Source organism: Diabrotica virgifera, chromosome 3 (assembly GCF_917563875.1).
Source record: "Diabrotica virgifera virgifera chromosome 3, PGI_DIABVI_V3a".
NCBI classification, from domain to species: Eukaryota; Metazoa; Arthropoda; class Insecta; order Coleoptera; family Chrysomelidae; genus Diabrotica; species Diabrotica virgifera.
In genome coordinates this window covers 182,750,937-182,771,637 of record NC_065445.1, presented here as the reverse complement: position 1 = coordinate 182,771,637, position 20,701 = coordinate 182,750,937, and the positions used below count along the sequence as shown (strand labels likewise).

The 20,701-nt window shown below is 32.7% G+C and overlaps 1 long non-coding RNA gene across 1 annotated transcript; it reads left to right on the top strand.

Annotated features, from left to right (window-relative positions):
• Nucleotides 1-14,675: 14,675 nt before the first annotated feature.
• LOC126881443 (uncharacterized) lies at nucleotides 14,676-20,021 on the top strand. Its single transcript, XR_007696849.1, has 3 exons — nucleotides 14,676-15,149; nucleotides 15,303-19,470; nucleotides 19,603-20,021. It is a non-coding gene; the product is annotated as an uncharacterized LOC126881443 (long non-coding RNA).
• Nucleotides 20,022-20,701: the final 680 nt, after the last annotated feature.

The window sequence follows — 20,701 nt, the reverse complement described above, 5'->3', positions numbered from 1 at the left end:
CTTTAAGTTTCTGACTGAACATTCGAACTAATGATTAAGATACACCACTTTTTTTGCTATTTTTGTCTTTGACTACATGTGGTATTTTGTAATAGAACAGTGACAAGATATTTGCTCAACAGAAAGATCTTTACATTCCAGCATATGAAAAAAATATAGAAAATATTAACAATCACCACTGCAAATTTTAAGAAAGTTTAATACCAATCACTAATTTAACTAAAAATCTAAAATTGAATCGAGTGAAGTCGAGTTATTGTATACTTTTATCACATTCTATTGCTATTTGTCAAATTTTCACAATTTAATCAAAATGTTTCACCATTTTTAACTGGCTTATGTAGCATGATTATTAAGTAATTGTTAAGGCATTCAGCAGTTCCGTATCACTTGAAGATACACTGAAAGTGCTTGGTTAAAAAAACTGATATTTCTAGGCCAAGTCTAATAATTTGAGCTGTAAGTACTGTAGTGTTTATAATACCACAGTATATATGTTTTAATGTATTTATTTATTCAAAATATGCATAAAATGTTAAAATTAATTATACAGTGGAACCTCTAATAAATACCACTGATGTGGAATGCTTAAATTAGTATCTATACATACATAGTCACTGGTTATAGGTCCCCAGAATAATTTCAAAAAGATTTTCTCAGATTTATGCTGACTTAGTTTAGCCATCTTGATTGGAAACTATTAATAATAGTTCCATATTTATAGTCTGATTCATCCGTATCTTTCATTTGGATACTTGGGTGTAAATTTCTTAAGGTATGATTCCTACAACGGCTGCAGACGTCAGTCACAGTTGTCACCATGACAAATTGATGTCATTACGTCATTACTTTCCACTATTAATTTGTATAATTATTAGCAACTGACGTTCTGCCATAAACACACATTAATAAACAATATTACAGCCTTGAAGGTGTGGCACACATTTACGTTTTATTGTTGCACCAGTACGTTTCAAATGCATTCTGTATTTTTCTTTGATATTTAAAAAAAATTTGTATATTTGATATGGTTTTTATTAGAGTGTGAATATCATTTGGAAAATAAGAATAAGTGGTTATCATGGTTATTAACTGGAGTGGTAAGATAATGACCACAAGCACCACAATAGCTATGTAGAGGTATTTGCTAGTTAGATGGATTTTATTGGAGGTTCGATTATATGTGTCAAAAATTGTTTTCGAGTTTATTTTTATTGAAAAGGTCTATGTAAACAGACAAGATTTGTACATATATAAAAGGTCTATGTAAGTGATAAAATATGTATTCAACAAAGAAAATTTTGTAACAAAAAACTTTCAATGAATACCTTGTCCTGTTAGTAAAAGGCATAATTCATTTTAATTCTATTGATTTTTGAATAGTAATACTTTTATAGCATTACGCTATTTTATAGCATTACGCTATAATTACTATTTCTGCTAATTATATTATCTTATTTCTTTTATTATTTTTTCTCAAAAACCAAACAACGTTAGTCATTCGAAATGCACATTCAAATATAAAACATGGCTTTAACCTGTCACCATCTGTTTTCTCATCCACATAAAGTGTGTCAACAACTCACTATGCATTCGAGTGTTTTTTGTTGTAACTGTGAAAGCATACACCAGACCTAATAAATGATTTATTAGTCAGTCATCTGGTCAAAAGGGAAGAACGATAACAGTAATCGTTGTGGTATTTCTTTTTAGTAACAACTCGACAGGCAGCCGCTTTGGGTCGCACCAAACGCTCTCATTTTTAACAATCAACCTTTCTTCCGAGAGACCTAAACAAAACACATTTTCGTTCCAATAATAAAATTACCGTTTGTTTTATTATATTCATTTTTTAATTAAATTCCGCAACTCGCCCATCGGAATACTTTTAAAGCAAGTTATGTATTTGATCAGCCACAAAGATATTTGTACAAATTTAGGGTATCTCAGAGATCACAATTAATGCTATGGTTCTTGTTGAACTTCCATTCCTAAGCTTTTTTTTATTCAGTCCTATTCCTTGCAACTTGATGTCAGTTAGCCACACCAATGTCCCTGGCCTTCTTTATGCCATTTCTACTTCTCTGTCTTGGTCTACTTCTTTGTCTAATCACCTTGGGTTTTACCGAGAGAATATGTCTTTTTTTGTTGTTTCCTTGGCAATTCAGGTGCCAAATATTTTTGCAGTAATTATATCTTTGACTTCAGCTTTTTTATACTTACTATTTTTGTTTTTCTGGAAACATTGGCTTCTGTTGTGTCTGATTAACCCATAATAACTTGTGTTTGTCTAGGTTAAATATTGTGTTTATATGGGATTAGCCACAGTAAGTTGTTTGTAATGTCAATTACATGTCTAAAAATGATTTTTGATGTTTCATTTTTCAATCTGTAAATCATTTTCAGAAAGATTAATAAGAAAATAATATGTGTTTAACCCTTTCAGCTCCTCTTTAATATTTCCAACCACAGCTCCTGTGTCGGCAGAAATAATTTCGTTTGAATATTTATAGTTAGTGATGTAAGAAGAGAATATTCTCGAGAACGAGAATATTCTCGGCTAGAAAATTCTCAGCGAGAATATTCTCGGGCAGAAAATTATTTTTGAGAATTTTCTATATTGTTTTTGCCAATTCACCTCGAATATTTTTTGCATCCTTAACATTATTCCTCTAAAATCTAAGTAACCGGAGCTGGGGAATCCCATGAACCACTAGCTAGGGTGTTTACAGTGTCAGTATTTATTGTTTTGGTGCTATATTAACGTGCAAATATTGAGAATGGTTTGAAGTAAAGCATAATTTACTAAAAAATCTAAAACTCTCACTATACTACTCGCGAAGTCGATCGAAATTCAGCGAGTACGAGAGTGTAGACAGGTTGTTCATGCGACTTTGCTGCGCCTCGGCCTACTTGCATTCTGTGGCGGTTTTTGAGAGCAAGTCAAAGGAACCAAAGTCCTTATCGCCCGGCGTGAATGTGTTCCTCACGAAGTAGAACGAGTGTGTAGTAACCGGGTACTTCGGACTTCGGTGAACTTTCCCGAAGTAACTTCGCGAGAGTGTGGTGCTCGCTTTAAAAGGAATATACGGAATTACTGTAAAATTAAAAGTGTACAAGGTAAAACAAGTACTTTTGCAAATTCTGTGATAGTCAATACTTGAAAAATGCAAAAAGAATGACAAAAAATTTAGTAAAATGTGTTAAATGTCCAGTGGGAGCGAGACAATTATTTGAAAAGGATCAACAGAAACATTCATCAACTGCTTTTCAGCCAACACAGTTGTTAGATTCGTCTAATGACGGTAAGCATGCCTTCATCCAGTGTATCGACTGAAAGAAGTTTAAGTACTTATGGTTTTATCCACTCCTCTAAAAGAAACCGGCTTACTGGTGAACGAGCTGATAAAGTAACTTTTATTGCTTACAATTTAAAATTGTTAGACGTAGACCAATCCATGACTGAAGTGGCGACTAGTGGAAAACAAAATCCCACAACCTCTCATCAGTACATTGAAATGCAGAATGTAGATGACCAGGATGAGCTAATGATAGAAATATATTCTGAACCTGAGGCCTCATCTTTTACAGATTAGCTCACCACATCCAGTATTTGCTACTAAGAGCTCACCACATCCAGTATTTGCTACTAAGAAATTTTCATTTTTTCTTGTCAAATAAATTTTTTTTCAAATGTTTTTGTATTTTCTTATATATAAAGAACACTGTTGTTTCCTCTCATAATTTTGTATATAATTTAATGATTTTTAATACCCTATTTCATCTTTAACAATATCCATAAGAGCGTCATCAGGTTCATTCTCAGAAAATTCTCCATATCGAGACTCAGATTTTTCATTCTCGAGAATTTTCCAACACTATTTATAGTACACAAAGCGTACTTACACACCAATGGCTCTAATCTAGTCATTATATTTGGATGCATGCACACGTCACCGGAGCTGAAAGGGTTAAGAGTGTACAACTGCCAAGTTGTTGAGGAAGTTATGTGTTATTAAAATTGTATAGTACAGGGGTGGCCAAACTGTGGCTCGCGAGCCGCATGTGGCTCTTTGAAGAATAATTTGTGGCTCTCAATAAATATGCCTGAAGTTCTTTTAATTTTTGTATTTCAAAATATATTAAATTAGACAAGGAGACCCCTTATCATTGTTGCTATTCAATCAGGCGCGGATCCAAGGGGGGGTCAATTGCCCCCTCCTTGAGACCTCGCCTGGTGTCTACTGACATTGTTTTTAAGAAAGAGATTCTGATTGAACATAAATAGTGAATTTTATGTCCTGTTGATAACTGAAAAACTGAAACATAAATATGGCAGAATTCCTTAGAAATGAAAATTATTAGAAGTTTTTGGAACATAATAACTGAAAAAGTTCCACAATAAATCTGTTTATTGCCATCTATTCAATTCAATGCCAGAGAAAAGATAAAAATAATAATTGCCGGGGCTATATGTTATGGTAATTTGATCATATAATAAAACCCCCGAATAAGAGCCCCTTTTAGAAGGATGTCCAAAGTATTATGTAACAGAGACCTAAACTTGAAATTATGAATTATGTAACAGAGACCGGATCCGACTACTTCGCTGCCACGTGTTCTCGGTCTTACGGTATGGTGTCGAGTCTTGAACTGTGAATAAAATCGATCTAAATCGCCTTGAGGTTCTCGAAATGTGGTGCAATAGAAGAATTTTAAGAGTTTATCGGATGGAGAAGATTCGATACTCCACAATACTAGATTATCTCAGCAAGACTACTGCGATTATAAGAAGCATCAAGAAGAGATAGCTGGATTATTTTTGACATTTAATGAGAGGTCCCAAATATAGGTTGCTACAAGATATTATTCAAGTGAAAATAGCAGACAAACGCAGTCCAGGACGAAGAAGAACTTTATGGTTGATTTCGGAATGGGACGTGGCCGTTTCGATGCCGCCGGTTCATCGCCGGCCGTTTCGATGCCGCCGGTTCATCGCCGTCATATCTCGCATTTCCTAGAATTCCTAATTAATACTAAAAATAACTAATAATTGTAACTGTCGAAAATTCGGAAATATATCAGATAGCGATTAATTGACTGGCGATGAATCGGCCGGCATCGGCATCGAACTGGCGGCGATGAAACGTCCTAGACCCGGTTGATTTAGGGTAGCAATAAATAAAATTAAGATACCTATGATGGTAACCAACGTTCTGAAAGGACATGGTACATGAAGAATAAGAAAATAACAGCCCATCCCGAAAAATAATCCTGCGTACGCCAGTCACGAGAAATTTCTTATTTCATTGCCCCCACCTTGCAAGGTTGCTGGATCCGCCGTTGTATTCAATTGGGCCTTAAAATATGTAATCAGTAAAAAAATATCATCTGAGCTGACAGGGATATTTGCGAATCTAGGATTCAAATCTAGAGAGAGGTGTTTTCACAACTCGAGGAAGAAACAGGTAGTCTGGGCCTGTGAAGAGAGGATATAGAGGATGAAATACATGCTACAAAAAAGTAGTAACCAAAAATCTCCAAGACCAAGAGTTAGGCACAACATAACTATTAATGACCACAACTTCGAAGTAGTAAAAGAGTTTAATTATCTAGGGGCGATAATCACAGTTGACAACCACATATGAAAAGAGGTCTCAGCAAGGATAGCTGCGTGGAATAAAGCTTTAAATTCTCTGTCATCATTATTAAGATCTAAGCTTCTAAAAATACAATCTAAATTAAGACTGTACATGCCAATTATTCGCCCAATTGTTACATATGAAAGTTAAACATGGATTCTACATCAACGGGAAATAAATAAGCTGCTCGTATTTTAAACGAAAGTTCTTAGAATGATATTTGGCCGTCAAAGAGATAAATTGACAGGAGAGTGGAGAAGGCGCCGCAAAGCAGAATTAGTGACTGTGTATGGTACTGAAAACATCGTCGAACATTTATAAAAGTTAAGATAAGATGGACAGGTCATGTGGTAAGATAAGGCGAAGACAGAGTGTTAAAGGCAGTGTTTCTTGAGAGACCGTAGAAGATCGGTAGGTAGTCCTGGAAAAAGATGGAAAAGATAATGTGACAGGAAAAATTAAATACATACCTTTTTTACACTTTTTAAATAATTGTTTAATTGCGGCTCGGGAAAAATTTTAAATTTTGAAAAATGGCTCAGAATATCAAGGAGCTTGGCCACCCCTGGTATAGTATATTAATCTCAATTTTAATAACACATAAGCCCCTCAAACACTTGGCAGCTATACACTCTTAAACATAATTTTTCTTCAAGAATAAATAACCATTTTCAATTTCAATTTTTTTTATTAATCGTTTCAGCTTCGCTTTTATATTTCCAACTTATAGTCCAGAGAAATAAGATTTTTCTCGTGACACATCCCCTCCAGACCGAAACCAAATTTTTTGAGTAGTATGGACATCTATATCAATAACCTTTATTTTCCTGCAGCCGATTTTGATGATATACATAGTTATAATAAACAAATAAAAATCAAAAAACGGTAAATTTTCCCTTTTTTCGTCTATTACTAAAAAGTGAAGCATTTTAAACAAATTTGAGAATAAGAAACTCATAAATCATATAAAAAACTTCAATATGGCGTTCGCTGAATATGTCTATCCTTATTTGTTGCCTAGAAAATTTTGCAAAATAAGTCATAAATTTTGAGTTTTTATAAATGTTCATAACTTATGTAAATATTAAGTTAGAACCTTCTTATTACACGGAATGCTGAGACTTCTTGTGTTTAAATTATATTTTAAATTTTAAAGCAATTGGTCGAATAGTTTAAAAGTTAATAAATTTGTTTATCCCAAATTCAATTTTTTTGCAATACTATAAGTCAGAAAATTATAAGGTTACAGTAATACTTCGGACAGTTCATGAAAGAAGAAAATTTAAACTATTAACTTAATTTAAAAAAATGACAAAAAGTAATTTTAAACAGTGTAAAATTATTTTGCAAACATGTCGATTTTTTGCTTACTTATAAACAATTAGAATAACTTTTTAACCGTTACTCGTAGAAAAATTATTTTTTCATATTTAGAAAGACTGAATTTTATACACATTTAGAAAGAAAAGCAATTGTCCTAGGACAATTAGGGACGAAGTTAGCCCCCCCCCCTTTTTTAATTCACATGTTCTCGCAAAATAATTTTGCAATATTTAGAATTATTTTTTGTCATGTTTTTTTTAATTAAATTAATAGTGTAGATCTTCTCCTTTCATAAACTATCCAAAGTATTACTGTAACTTCATCATTTTCTGACTTATAGTGTTGCAAAAAAAATTAATTTGGGATAAATAAATTAAATAACTTTTAAACTATTTGACAAATTGCCTTGAACTTTAGGGTATGATTTAAGCACCAGAAGTCTCAGCATTCCGTGTAATAAGAAGGTCCTAAGTTAATTTTTACATAAGTTATGAATATTTATAAAAACTCTAAATTTATGATTTATTTAACAATTTTCTAAGCAACCAATAAGGATAGACATATTCAGCGAAAGCCATATTGAAGTTTTTTATACGATTTATGAGTTTCTTACTCTCAAATTTGTATAAAATGCTTAACTTTTTGGTAATAGACGAAAAAAGCGAAAATTTACCGTTTTTTGATCTTCATTTGTTTATAACTATGTATATCATCAAAATCGGTGGCAGGAAACATATGCGTTATTATTATAGATGTCCATACTACTCAAAAAATTTAGTTTCGGCCTGGAGGGGGTTGTGTCACCAACAGGATATTTTTTTTTCCTTACTTCTCTGAACTATTAATCTTTTGTGTCGGCAGAAATAATTTCGTTTGAATATAATACACACAGAGTGCGCTTACGCATCCAACGACACTAATCTATAGTCATAGTTGGACACGCGTACGTGTCACCGCAGCTGAAAGGGTTAATCTTTTTGAAAACGATTTCCGGAGTGGAAATCCAAATATCAAGTCTTTTTTTAGATAAAAATGCAATTCTCATTACAAACGATTGTTGTTAATTCTATATAAACATAATATTTAAGGTCCCTGTCCTCTGTAATGGCCAATGTTTAGGTTGCTTCATTAAATTTGTGCCTTAGTCATTTAGTTCTACATATCTTATACCCCAGTCATGGAAGAAAAAAGCTGAAAAAATTGTATACATGTGTTTGAAGATTCTAAAATGTGGGTAGCTGATAAAAAATATGTGAAGACGTAAAGCTACTAAAAGCGAAAAAAATTGTTTGCAGATACATGTAAAATTGACTGAGATAATTGCAAAAAACCCTTATTTTTGCATTAGTTTATAAATGTTAATATGTAGGTATATTTGTTTTTTGCATACCTAAACATGCAACGAAATAATTCAAGATGTTACACAACACTTACGACACTAGTGGTAATTAATATTTTAATTTCTTAAATAAAGCTCCAGCCAAAGCACATGTCTGATTTCTCTTTAGTCCCAGACCTTTCAGATATTCCTAATAACTTAAATTCATACTTCCATACTAATCTTACTCTTCTCTTAAACAATGGACTGCCAATACAATATTATTGTGTTGATTAAACTTTAGCCAAACGTTTGTCAACATGTTCTGGTAAACAGCAGATCATGTATACCTACCTATATACTAAAATCACAATAAAGATGCACGAGAAATAAACCAAGACACGTTGAATGTTACAAGGAGCGCTCCCAAATCATGATTTACAATGTACAAGGTTGCGAGAAAGTCTGGCAACACGGTAATTTCTCGGAAACCACTAGAACGATTTTTATGGATTTTGGTGGTTGAGAGTCTTTTAATACGGCCAATATTATGGTGGTAATTACATTGTTGTCAAATCTTCCGTTTTTCTGGAAATCTAATGAACTATCTTATTTCAAATGGAACACCCTGTATATTTTTTGCGTTTTGGAATTTTAAAGAGATACTGATGATTTTTCATATAATATTCCCTATACCTAAATGCCATATTTTCGGAGTTATTACATAATATTATGTACTACATTTATTAAAAAAAATTGTAACAATTTATAAAAATAATTTTTTTGGCCAGGGTACACATTATTTTAGGTTCCTTGGATCAATGTGAACAAAAAAGGTATTTTGTAATTTTTCTGTAAAGTTAATTGTTTCCGAGTTATAAACAATTTAAAACTGAGAAAAATCGAAAAATGACGATATTCTAGGTTCAAAAACACAAGTAAAAAATATTATTTTTAAAACTACTAAGTAACTAAATTCAAGTTCAAGCCTTATTTTATCAGTTACCGATAAGCAATTTGGTCTTACCTATCGGTAACTAAAAAATTATTTTTTAGTTGTTAATGCATCCGTTCTCTCATATGCGCTTCATTAATAATTAAAAAAAAAACAATATTTTAGAATAAAACGTGCCAAATATTCTACAGGTATCTGATAGAAGGTTTGATCTTGAATTTAGATACTTTGTAATTTAAAAAATTATTTTTTTTACTTGTGTTTTTGAACCTTTTTTTGTTTTCAGTTTTAAATTTTTTATAATTAGAAAAAGATTAACTTTAGAGAAAAATTACAAAATACCTTTTTTGTTCCCAATGATCCAAAGGACCTAAAATAATGTCTACCCGGCCGAAAAAATTGATTTTTTAAAATTATTTAAATTTTTTTTAATAAATGTAGCGCTAGCTCCGAAATTATGGCATTTAGGTATAGGGAATATCATATGAAAAATAATCAGTATCCCTTAAGCCTTAAGGATTCCAAAATTTAAAAATATATAGAGTGTTTCATTTGAAATAAGAAAGTTCGTTAGATTTTCAGAAAAACGGAAGATTTGACGACAAAGTAATAACCACTATATAATCCGCCGCATTAAAAGACCCTTACCCACCAAAATTTATAAAAAATCGTTGTAGTTGTTTCCGAGAAAATAACGTGTTGCCAGACTTTCTCGCAGCCCTGTATATTATACATACGTTGTAAATCCCAAATCATGATTTACAAAGTTTATAGATTGTAAACCATGATTCGGGAGTGCTCCTCGTAACATTCAACAGATCTTGGTTTGTTTATTTCTAGTGCATCTTTATTGTTATTTTAGTATAAGACATTTTGCAACTAATTCCTATTTTTATAACCTGATATGCTATTGACCCCTCTGCACCTAGACCTATAAATTCTAGAATACAAGTTACAGCAGTTGTGTTGACGAAACTGAAATTTAAATACCAAGATGAAATTCTTCTTCTTCTCGTAGCACTACAACCCAGGGTGGATCTTGGATAACTACACAACTCGCTTCCATCTCGAACGGTCGTCCATGATAGTTGGGTTAGTGGGTAGCCCCATTGTTCTTAAATCTGATCTTTAATTGTCCTGTGGGGGCTTCCTCCCAAATTAACTTGGCAGGGCGGTTATTAGGGAGTCCATGGACATGGCCAGGCCATCTTAGACGTTGGGATTTAATTTTGTGGACTACATCGCTTGACCTCAGCATTTGTTCTCATTCGGTACTGGTTGCTATAAGGGTCGTGAAAATGTCCAAAGATTCTTCTGATGATTTTTCTCTCAAAATATCTAAGTTTTCTTTCAATTGCTTTGGTCATAGTCCGCGTCTCGACCTATACATGGGCACCGGTCTAATTACTGTTTTATATACAGGGTGATCCATTAAGAATGTCCAACCTCTGAGTTAAAGATTGTAGACCTCAAAATATTATGATTTATAGCCACGTTATAAAAAAATGTTTATTTAATAAATAAGCATAAAGCTTAAATTAAATGTCAAACAGCCACCCACCTGCTTCTTGGCAGTTTGAACATCTAATTTAAGCGAAAAGCAATGCTTATTTATGAAATAAATATTTTTTATATTCTCTGATATCAGTAAAATGTATTTTAAGTTAAATAAATTACATGCATTCTTTTTTCGCGCCAATTAATTTAATTCAAAAATAATTTTTTGGCCACCCTGTATAAATAATGATGTTAATGTTTATGTTACTGAATAGAGAATTAAACAATCGTTCAAATGAGCTATCACACGACCCCTATTCCCATTTAAAAAAAATCATCGTTTACGTAATCACACCCTAATCGATGAGGTCACTATTATGGCATATACGTCAAAAAATCGTAATTTAAAAATAAAAATCGACATGTCTCGGGAGTTTTCTCCAAAGTAGCCGATTCTCAAATAATTGAATTTATTCCATAATTTAGAACCTCTCTGTATATTCCTATAATGTTGTGAACAGTTTTGGCGAAATGGTGTCACCCTGGCGAACTCCACGATGAATGTTGTTGTCGTTGTGTGTTTTTCTGGAGTCTGACGCATGCTGTACCATTATCATAGATATTTTTGATGACAATGGTATAGCGGTGATCTATTCGGCAATCTTTTAAAGCTTCTAGCATTTTCTGGTGGTTCGCTAACTGTGTCAAATGCTTTCTCATAATCAACAAATAGTAAGACGAGGGACTTATTATACTCTATACACATTTTTCGATGAGGCTTTTCGAAAACTCTTGGGAACAGCAAAATTCTCTCTTTGTAACACAACTGCTGTAACACTTTGTTTAATTTGTCTCTTAAAAATTATTTTTAATGAAAAATTGTGAATGGGTTGTTAATTGTGTTGCTAAATTATGTTGACTTCTTCGACTTAACATTTAATTATTGTAAACAATACAATCTCCCTTGCCTATTGTTTGCTAATATGTTTTTGTATACTTGGCATCAAGTTATTTTAGAAAACTTTAATCTTAATCCTATTAGAAAGTTATTTGTATTTGAATGGCGAGCTTCAGTTCTGAGATTGAACATACTGAAGAGCAGATATAATAATTAAAGGGACATCCCATATAGGGTGTTCCGAAAAAACTAAAGTTTAAAGATGGTGATCTCCCCGGCCCTTTTCTGATGATGGGTAGCCTGTAAAATCTCAATTTCAAATTTCAGCCCAACATGTTAACCCTAACCCTTGTCTCAAGCCCCTCAAATTTTTTTTTGGGTTTTCAAAGATTTTTAATTATTTTTCTCTTCTCTTTTTTTATCTCTTCGGCTGCTTTCTGGTGATAGGTAGCCTATAAACCATCAATTTCAAATTTCAGCTCAAAATGTTAATCCCAACCCTTGTCCCAAGCCCCCCAAATTTTTTTTTTGTTTTTCATAGATTTTTGATTATGTTTAACCTATAACTATTTGTAATAAAACAAACAAGTAAACTCAGTTTTAAATTTTATTTTGACGTATATGTTTAGAAAAGAAAATCATAGGCCACGATAACAAGTTTAATATGGGGATTAAAATATAATAAATATTACCCATTTTTCAAGTTTACTTTCTCAGGACATCTTGAGTAAGTACCCAACTAAAAATTATTTTCGTTAAAAAAACAAGACATTTTTCTAAGTAATTAGGTAAACATCTGAATGTAAAGGAATGCACAAAGTTGTTAGAAATTTATATAAATGGAAAATACTACATGAGTAAAAGTTTGTATAAATATTAATCAAAGTTCCTTTCTGAAATCGGTAAAACTCTTTCTGTGGTTTTCAACTACTTGTAACACACTTTGCTTGCTTTTTCATCTTTTTTGAGGGGCAATTAAATGTCTGAAATGAAAAAGCAAGCAAAGTGTGTTACAAGTAGTTGCAAATCACAGAAAGTGTTACCGATTTCAGAAAGGTTACTTTTATTAACCTTTAAACAAACTTTTAGTGATATAGTAGTTACTATTCTCCATTTAAATTAATTATTTATAACAGCTTTGTACATTCCTTTACATTCAGATGTATTAGTTAGAAAAATGTGTTCTTTTGTTTAACGCGAAAAATTTTAATAGATAGGTAGTCAAGAAATCTTAAGAAAGACCAATAAACGTGAAAAATGGGTATTATTTATTATATTTTAATTCCCATATTAAACTTGTTAACATGGCTTATCATTTTTTTTTCTAAGCATACATGTAAAATAACATTTAAAACTGATTTTACTTGTTTGTTTTCTTACAAAAAGGTATAGATTAAAAATAATTAAAAATCTTTGAAAACCCAAAACAAAAATATTTTTGGGGGCTTGGGACAAATGTTAGGGTTATTAACATTTTGAGCTGAAATTTGAAATTGATGGTTTATAGTCTTCCTATCACCATAAAACAGCCGGGGAGATCAAAAAAAGGAAGAGAAAAATAAATATAAATTTATGAAAAACCAAAAAAAAAATTTGTGGGGCTTGAGACAAGGGTTAGGGTTAACATTTTGGCCTGAAATTTGAAATTGAGGGTTTATAGGCTACCCATCACCAGGGTCCTTATTCTTGAATTTCAGGGAATTTCAGAAAAGGTAAGAGAAAGTGACGTAAAAGTAGGCGTGGCTTACTAAAACCGAAAATGCTATATTCTTGAAAAAAATTCTCTTGATCTTTGAGAGAAATGTCACTCCCCAAGCGAGTAACATTTTCTATTGGTAATATGTAAGAGAAATTGGAAATGGGAACGAAAATAACAATATATAACCTTAAAAGAGTTGAGAGAAGTGTTTTGTTTTTTAAGAAGCGAAAGTGAAAATTAGATGGAGCTCAATATTTTGCTCTACTGGAATAATATTATGTTTAATGTTATAGAGACAGTTGAAGATTTTCGAACAGATATTAATTGATGTTTTGAAGCACCTTTATTTTCCAGATAATTTATGAATACACCAATAAAAAGTGTACTTTACTCAAACAATAATAGTTCATTATTTAAAACGATTCCACTGTTTGAATGCAATATAGGAACTTTAATTATTTCGCTAAGAGATTTGTAAAAAGATACGTGGAATAAGGACTGATTACATAATTATAGTGGCAATACCCTAATAGCACACGACGTCCTTTGGACGTCCAAAATAGGTCCATTTTTGGTCCTTACGTCCATGGACTATAAACGGACGTCCTTTGGACGTCCCATTTTGGACGTCCTTCGGAAGGAATAAATATGGACGTCCTTTGGACGTCCGACGTTGGACGTCCTTCGGACGGAATAAATATGGACGTCCTTTGGACGTCCGACGTTGAACGTCCTTTGGACGTCCATACTGGACGAAATACGGACGTTTTATGAACGCGTATATATTATATTGGACACATTATACCAATTACGGGATCAAATAGCAAAATAATTCAATAAAATATTAACTTACGCGTTAACTTTACGTTAATGAAATACAGTCAAACCTGTCAGTAACGGCCACTAAAATGAAAGAACTATTGGCCGATATAGAAAGGTGGCCGTTATTGCCAGTTTTTGTAGTCTAGATATACAGTAAAACTTGTGTTACTGGCCACCTGTACTAACGGCCAGTTTAAATATTCCCCAAACCAATTATATCTAGACTACAAAAACTGGCAATACCGGTCACCTTTCTATATCGGCCAATAGCTTTTTCATTTTTAGTGGCCCTTACTGACAGGTTTTACTGTAATTGGTTTGGGGAATTTTTAAACTGACCGTTAGTACAGGGGGCCGGTAACACAGGTTTTACTGTAGTTTAAATCGAAAAGATTAAATCTTAATTCAAAATTGTATATACAATTATTACAATTATAAACAAACTATATAGTTTAATATCCAAAAAATGTTTTTGATTTTATGTAATGTAATGAAAATCTTATTTGTAAATTATTGGTTAGAATGTTTAACAATAGGAAATATTCAAGAATAAATAAAATAAAAGTTTAATCCTAACAACACAAAACATTCCAGGAATGTAGGTACTACCGTTCTATTCCGTGAACATCTATCTGATTAAATTATGGGTGGAAAGTTACCACAAGATATTCTATGAACATAGTACAATGTCTTCCTGGAGGGGTAAAATTTTCCATTACAAGATTTTAAGAGAGGCCATTTATTGTACTGTTCAATTTGCGTTCATTTTCAAATTTGCCGCGCGAGTATCTATGTAGCGTCTCGTGGTCATTGGTCATCACATTTCATTTTCATAACATAACCGATAACCTAAAAATTTAGTAAAGTAAAAATTTTGATTGGAAAAAAATGCATCGATAAGGGGGTGTGGGAAATGGAAATTAGTGGCTTTTTTGCTGTACTGCCTGCTAGTTTTTGCTCTGGGCTCTGGCTAGATCTCTTGTTTAAACAATTTTGTAAGTATTATAAAATCCGTTTTCAATTTTCTTTATTCTTTATGAAACGAATCATTTATACATGCATATTATTACCTGTAAATAGGTACCTATTTCTTTTGATTTTTAATTGTAAAGAATAGAAAAATTACCGTTCATTTTAATTTTTTTTAGAATCAGCTGAAAGTGGCCTACAAAAAAAAACCAAGAAGGAAATGTATAGCCTTGTGGCTATGAAAGGCAAAAGAGAGATATAAAAAGTGTATTGGCTAGTTGGAAGAAAGTCCACATTGTCCATGCATAATAAGTTATTACTTTATCAACAAATATCAAGAAGATAGCAGGGTCACGAGCATCAACTTCATAAGTTCAAGAATATCGAGGAAATCCAGCTCCTCGATACTACTGGGCAAACTAGAAGATTGAAGAGGACAAATCCTTTTGAACTAGTTTGAGTGATAGGTGATAGTGAAAAACGGAGCATAGTGCTTGTGTGCTGTGCCTGTGTATGTTAGAATAATAGTGCACGATCTTGTTAGATTAGATAAGAGACGCTATGGGGTAAGCTCTTCATTTTAAGAAACAATAGTAATTTAGGTTAAATTAAAATTGCTCATTGGTCAGTTATGACCAGATTGTTTTTTTATGTTTGGCAAAAAGGACTTACGTCAGAATTGCACATTGATAATGTTTTGATGATTTCTGGACCAGAAAAAAACTGTTGTAGATGTAAACTGTATGTACAGTAGAATCTACTACAGTACTGTAGAAATCATCAAAACATTATCGATGTGCAATTCTGACTTAAGCCCTTTTTCCCAAACATCAGAGAATTGTAATGTACAATAATTCTCCTATCTGCTTTTTCATGAATTTTGTAGGAGACGAAAAACCATTTTTAGGATCATCTGCTTTCACATGTAAATTTTGACATGTTTTGTAGTAAATAGATAGTTGAATTTACTACAAAACATGTCAAAAAATATATGAAAACAGGAGGTGACTATAAAAAAAGTTTTTAGTCTCTCTTACAAAACTCATGAAAAAACAAATCGGAGGTATGTCACATCAGTGACTAAGAATGTCTAAAAAATATACTTTGATGTCCCAAGAACCAAATATAACCTACAGTCCATCTAATTTACTTACTGTTGCACGTCATTATCTACGCCAGAGATCTAAGTTGACATAGTTGCCAAAGTATAAAAAGATCCTGAATCCATTTTAAATCAAATATGTCACATAATTATTGTAAACGTGGATTATACAACAAAACAAATTAATATTCAATGTAAATAAGTAAAAACTTAAGAAATAGAGAACAAGAATTAAGTTATAATCTTTTAAGATTTGCAGTGCAAGAGTTTTTGCACTGCATTGTTAATAATTAAAAAACGGCTCCGAACTCTTGGCAAAAAGCCGGTAGGTTTCTTTGTATAAGTATGTCTACAATAACAACTAAAAAAGTTGTCAGATACCTCGATTATTCCAAGTCATTATAAAATTAGGTGAAATTTATATTTTTATAGTAGAGGATCTTTTTATAGTAAAGTAAATAATAAAAACAGTAAATATAATAGATAAAACAGATATTTATAGTAAAGAATATAAACAAATATGAAGTGTCATCACCGTAACTGTCAAATAAATGTTACCAATTTATTCTAAAATGTCACCTTCGTTCGATTACAGTTACAGTGTGATCCGAACAAATCTGCTTCATAAAAACGCTTTATAATCCATTTATACAAATTAAATGAAACATATTATTGTGTATTTCTTTAGGTTAACATTAATAGAAATCTTCAAATATTATTTCTACGCGTATATAATAAAATATGTCTAGTGGCTGTAATTCCAGTGTACTCGGCAAAGTGATTCTAAAAAAGAACACACCTACCGCCTAAATATTTCGTGTTGGTATCATGCAACCTCACAGGCTACGACGCGGATGACGTGCAACAGTTAGTAAATTAGACGAAGTATGTAGATATATACAGGGTGTAACAAAAATACAGGTCATAAATTTAATCACATATTCTGGGACCAAAAATAGTTTGATTGGACCTAACTTACCTTAGTACAAATGTGCACACAAGAAAAGTTACAGCCCTTTGAAGTTATATATATATAATAGCACCAAGGGTCTTAGAGGCCCATGGCTTGAAAAGTTTGTTTTTTTTCTTCATTTTCACGTTTCTTTATGTACTGAGATCTTCTCTGGCTTGATATGTGATTTTTCTCCATTCCTTCCTGTTATTCATTTTTCTTTTCTGACCCTGTAGCACCATTCTTTCCAAATCTTTTTCGACCTCTTGCTTCCATCTATTTTTCGGCCTTCCTCTTCTCTTTCTTGAAGCTGTAGTGTAGTTTAGTACCATTTTTGGAGTCCTCGTGTTTGGCATCCTTTCAATGTAACCTCGCCATCTAAGTCTCTGTGCCTTTATCATTCATTTGAAGTTACAAGATGAAGTGATTTTTTCCAATATATCGAAAACTATTAGAGATTTTTTATTGAAAATGGACATGTGGCATTATTATGGCAGCCGAGATGGCAGCAGTATCTTACGAAAAAACTATAGTAAAATTTGGACACCCCATAAAAATTTTATGGGGGTTTTGTTCCTTTAAACCCCCCCAAACTTTTGTGCACGTTTCAATTTAATTATTATTGTAGTACCATTTAAACACAACGTTTTAAAAACTTTTTTGCCTCTTATTGCTTTTTCGAAAAGTCAATTTTTATCGAAATATTTTGAATATTTGTCAAATCCACCACATATTTGTATATGGTTAAGTACGATTATGGAGACTTGGTAATAATATGCAGACTTATTTATGCTTTACATTTTTAGGGATATTTTGAACCATATTAAAAAAGAAGCCAGATCTCGATAAAATGTGCCTTATCGAAAAAATACAAAGAGGCAAAAAAGTTTTAAAAACATTCTGTTTAACTAATGGTACCTCAGTAATAGTTTAATTGGAACGTACACAAACATTTGGGGGGTTTAAAGGAACAAAACCCCCATAAAATTTTTATGTAGACATGTTAAAAAAGAAGTCGCAACTCGATAAAAACTGCCTTATCTGAAAAATACTAAGAAACAAAAATATTGAATTTAACTAATGGTACCACAATAATAAAATTGAATTGGAACATACACAAAAGTTTGGGAGGATCTAAGGGATCAAAACCCCCATAAAATTTTTATGGGGTGCAAAAATGTCACCATAATTTTTCTTTAAGATATTCCTGCCATAATACTGCCACATGTCCATTTTCAATAAAAAATCGCTAATAGTTTTCGATATAATCGAAAAAATCGATTTTCATTTTGTAATTTCAAAGGGCTGTAACTTTTTTTATGTGCATATTTGTACTAAGGTAAGTTAGGTTCATTCAAACTATTTTTGGTCCCAGAATATGTGATTTAATTTATGACGTGTATTTTTGTTACACCCTGTATATACAGCCGATTACGCACCACCTTAAAAATTGGGCATTTTTGATGTCTCGAATTTCCTAAACCTGTTGTTGCATCTAAGTGATTTTTTTATAATATTCTAGCCTAGGCCCTAGGCTATAGGTTAAGTACCTCCTTATGCTTGTCATGCACGGGGAGCTATACTGTAATATATATTATATCACATCGCACTCTATAGTAATGAGTGAGCCTGCACATATGGAACCATTTGTTTTCTGTCTGCAGGCTCACTCATTACTATAGAGAGCGATATGATATAATGTACATATATTACAGCATAGCTCCCTGTGCATGACAAGCTTAAGGAGGTAACCTATAGCCTAGGCTATAATATTATAAAAAAATCACTTAGATGAAACAACAGGTTTAGGAAATACGAGACATAAAAAATACCCCATATTTAAGGTGGTGCGTTAATTTCTTGGAGAAGTGTATTGTAATTTAATGTAAATAATGTAATATCCAATAATTGTAATTTAATATAAGATGTAATATAAGTTCCTTAAAAAATATATTTTTTATTTCCCACGACATTAGATGGATGTTCGGCAGCAAGACATTGGACCAAACTGGGACGTCCTATGAAGGCCCAATTGACGTCCACCGAACGTCCCTTCGGATGTTAAGTGGACCTCCATTGGGCGTTTGGTAACGTGGCATTTGGACCAAAATTGGACGTCCTGTTAAGGTCCAATTCACGTCCCCTAGAACGTCCGGTTAATGTCCAATTTACTTCCGATTAAGGTCCAATTTACGTCCGATTAAGGTCCCATTTACGTCCGATTAAGGTCCAATTTACGTCCTATTAAGGTCCAATTTACGTCCGATTAAGGTCCAATTTACGTCCGATTAAGGTGCAATTTACGTCCGATTAAGGTCCAATTTACGTCCGATTAAGGTCCCATTTACGTCCGATTAAGGTCCAATTTACGTCCTATTAAAGTCCAATTTACGTCCGGTTAAGGTCCAATTTACGCCCGATTAAGGTCCCATTTACGTCCCATTAAGGTCCAATTTACGTCCTATTAAGGTCCAATTTACGTCCGATTAAGGTCCAATTTACGTCCGATTAAGGTCCAATTTATGTCCGATTAAGGTCCAATTTACGTCCGATTAAGGTCCAATTTATGTCCGATTAAGGTCCAATTTACGTCCGATTAAGGTCCAATTTACGTCCCCTAGGACGTCCGATCAAGGTCCAAATTACGTCCGATTAAGGTCCAATATACGTCCCCTCGGACCTTAGATGGACGTCCAATGGACGTTCGGTAGCGCGACATTTGGACCAAAATAGGACGTATAAAGGACGTTCCTCGGACGAAAACGGACGTCCAATGGACGTCCCTAAAGTCCGTGAAGGACGTCCAATGGACGTCCATTGGACGTCCTTGTGCTATTAGGGTATAATATTATTATTTCTATTTTTCAATGTGTAGTTACAAAAATTATTATCAATATTGATATTTGTAAAATAATTAGATACATTAGTATCAAAATTGCTCAAAAAGAACAAAAAACATCTCTATAAGTAGTAATTAATACAATCATAAACATTACAAGAACTTAAATATTTTATTTAAATATCCCGCTACTTTCTCAACCAAATACAAGTCATCAAATAAGTTCACCCTTTCGCCGCCGGAACTTTGTCGCTGACGGAATCATGTCCATGTTATTTGTCAAAAATTAACTCTTATGATTGGTTGAAATTTTCGACAACCAGCCGGCAACACTGTTCGCAGTTTCTCTTGTCACTTTCTACTCCCCCTATTCAAAAATACAGCTTTTTAAAATCGAGAGAAATTATGAAGGAGTAGAAAAGTGCGCCAGCTTAGTGGGGAGTAAAATTTTCTCCCGATTCAAGAATAAGCGCACTGAAAACAGCCGGGGATATCAACATTTTTAAACTTTGGTTTTTTCGGAACACCGTAAGGGACAATAGATTAAAATTTCTTAATTGCTACCTCTGCCGGAAACTTAATCACACCATTCAAATACAAATGACTTTTTAACAGGGTTAAGATTAATATTTTCTAAAATAAATATTCTAAAATATACATGAATCATGAATTTTTCAAGTGTAAA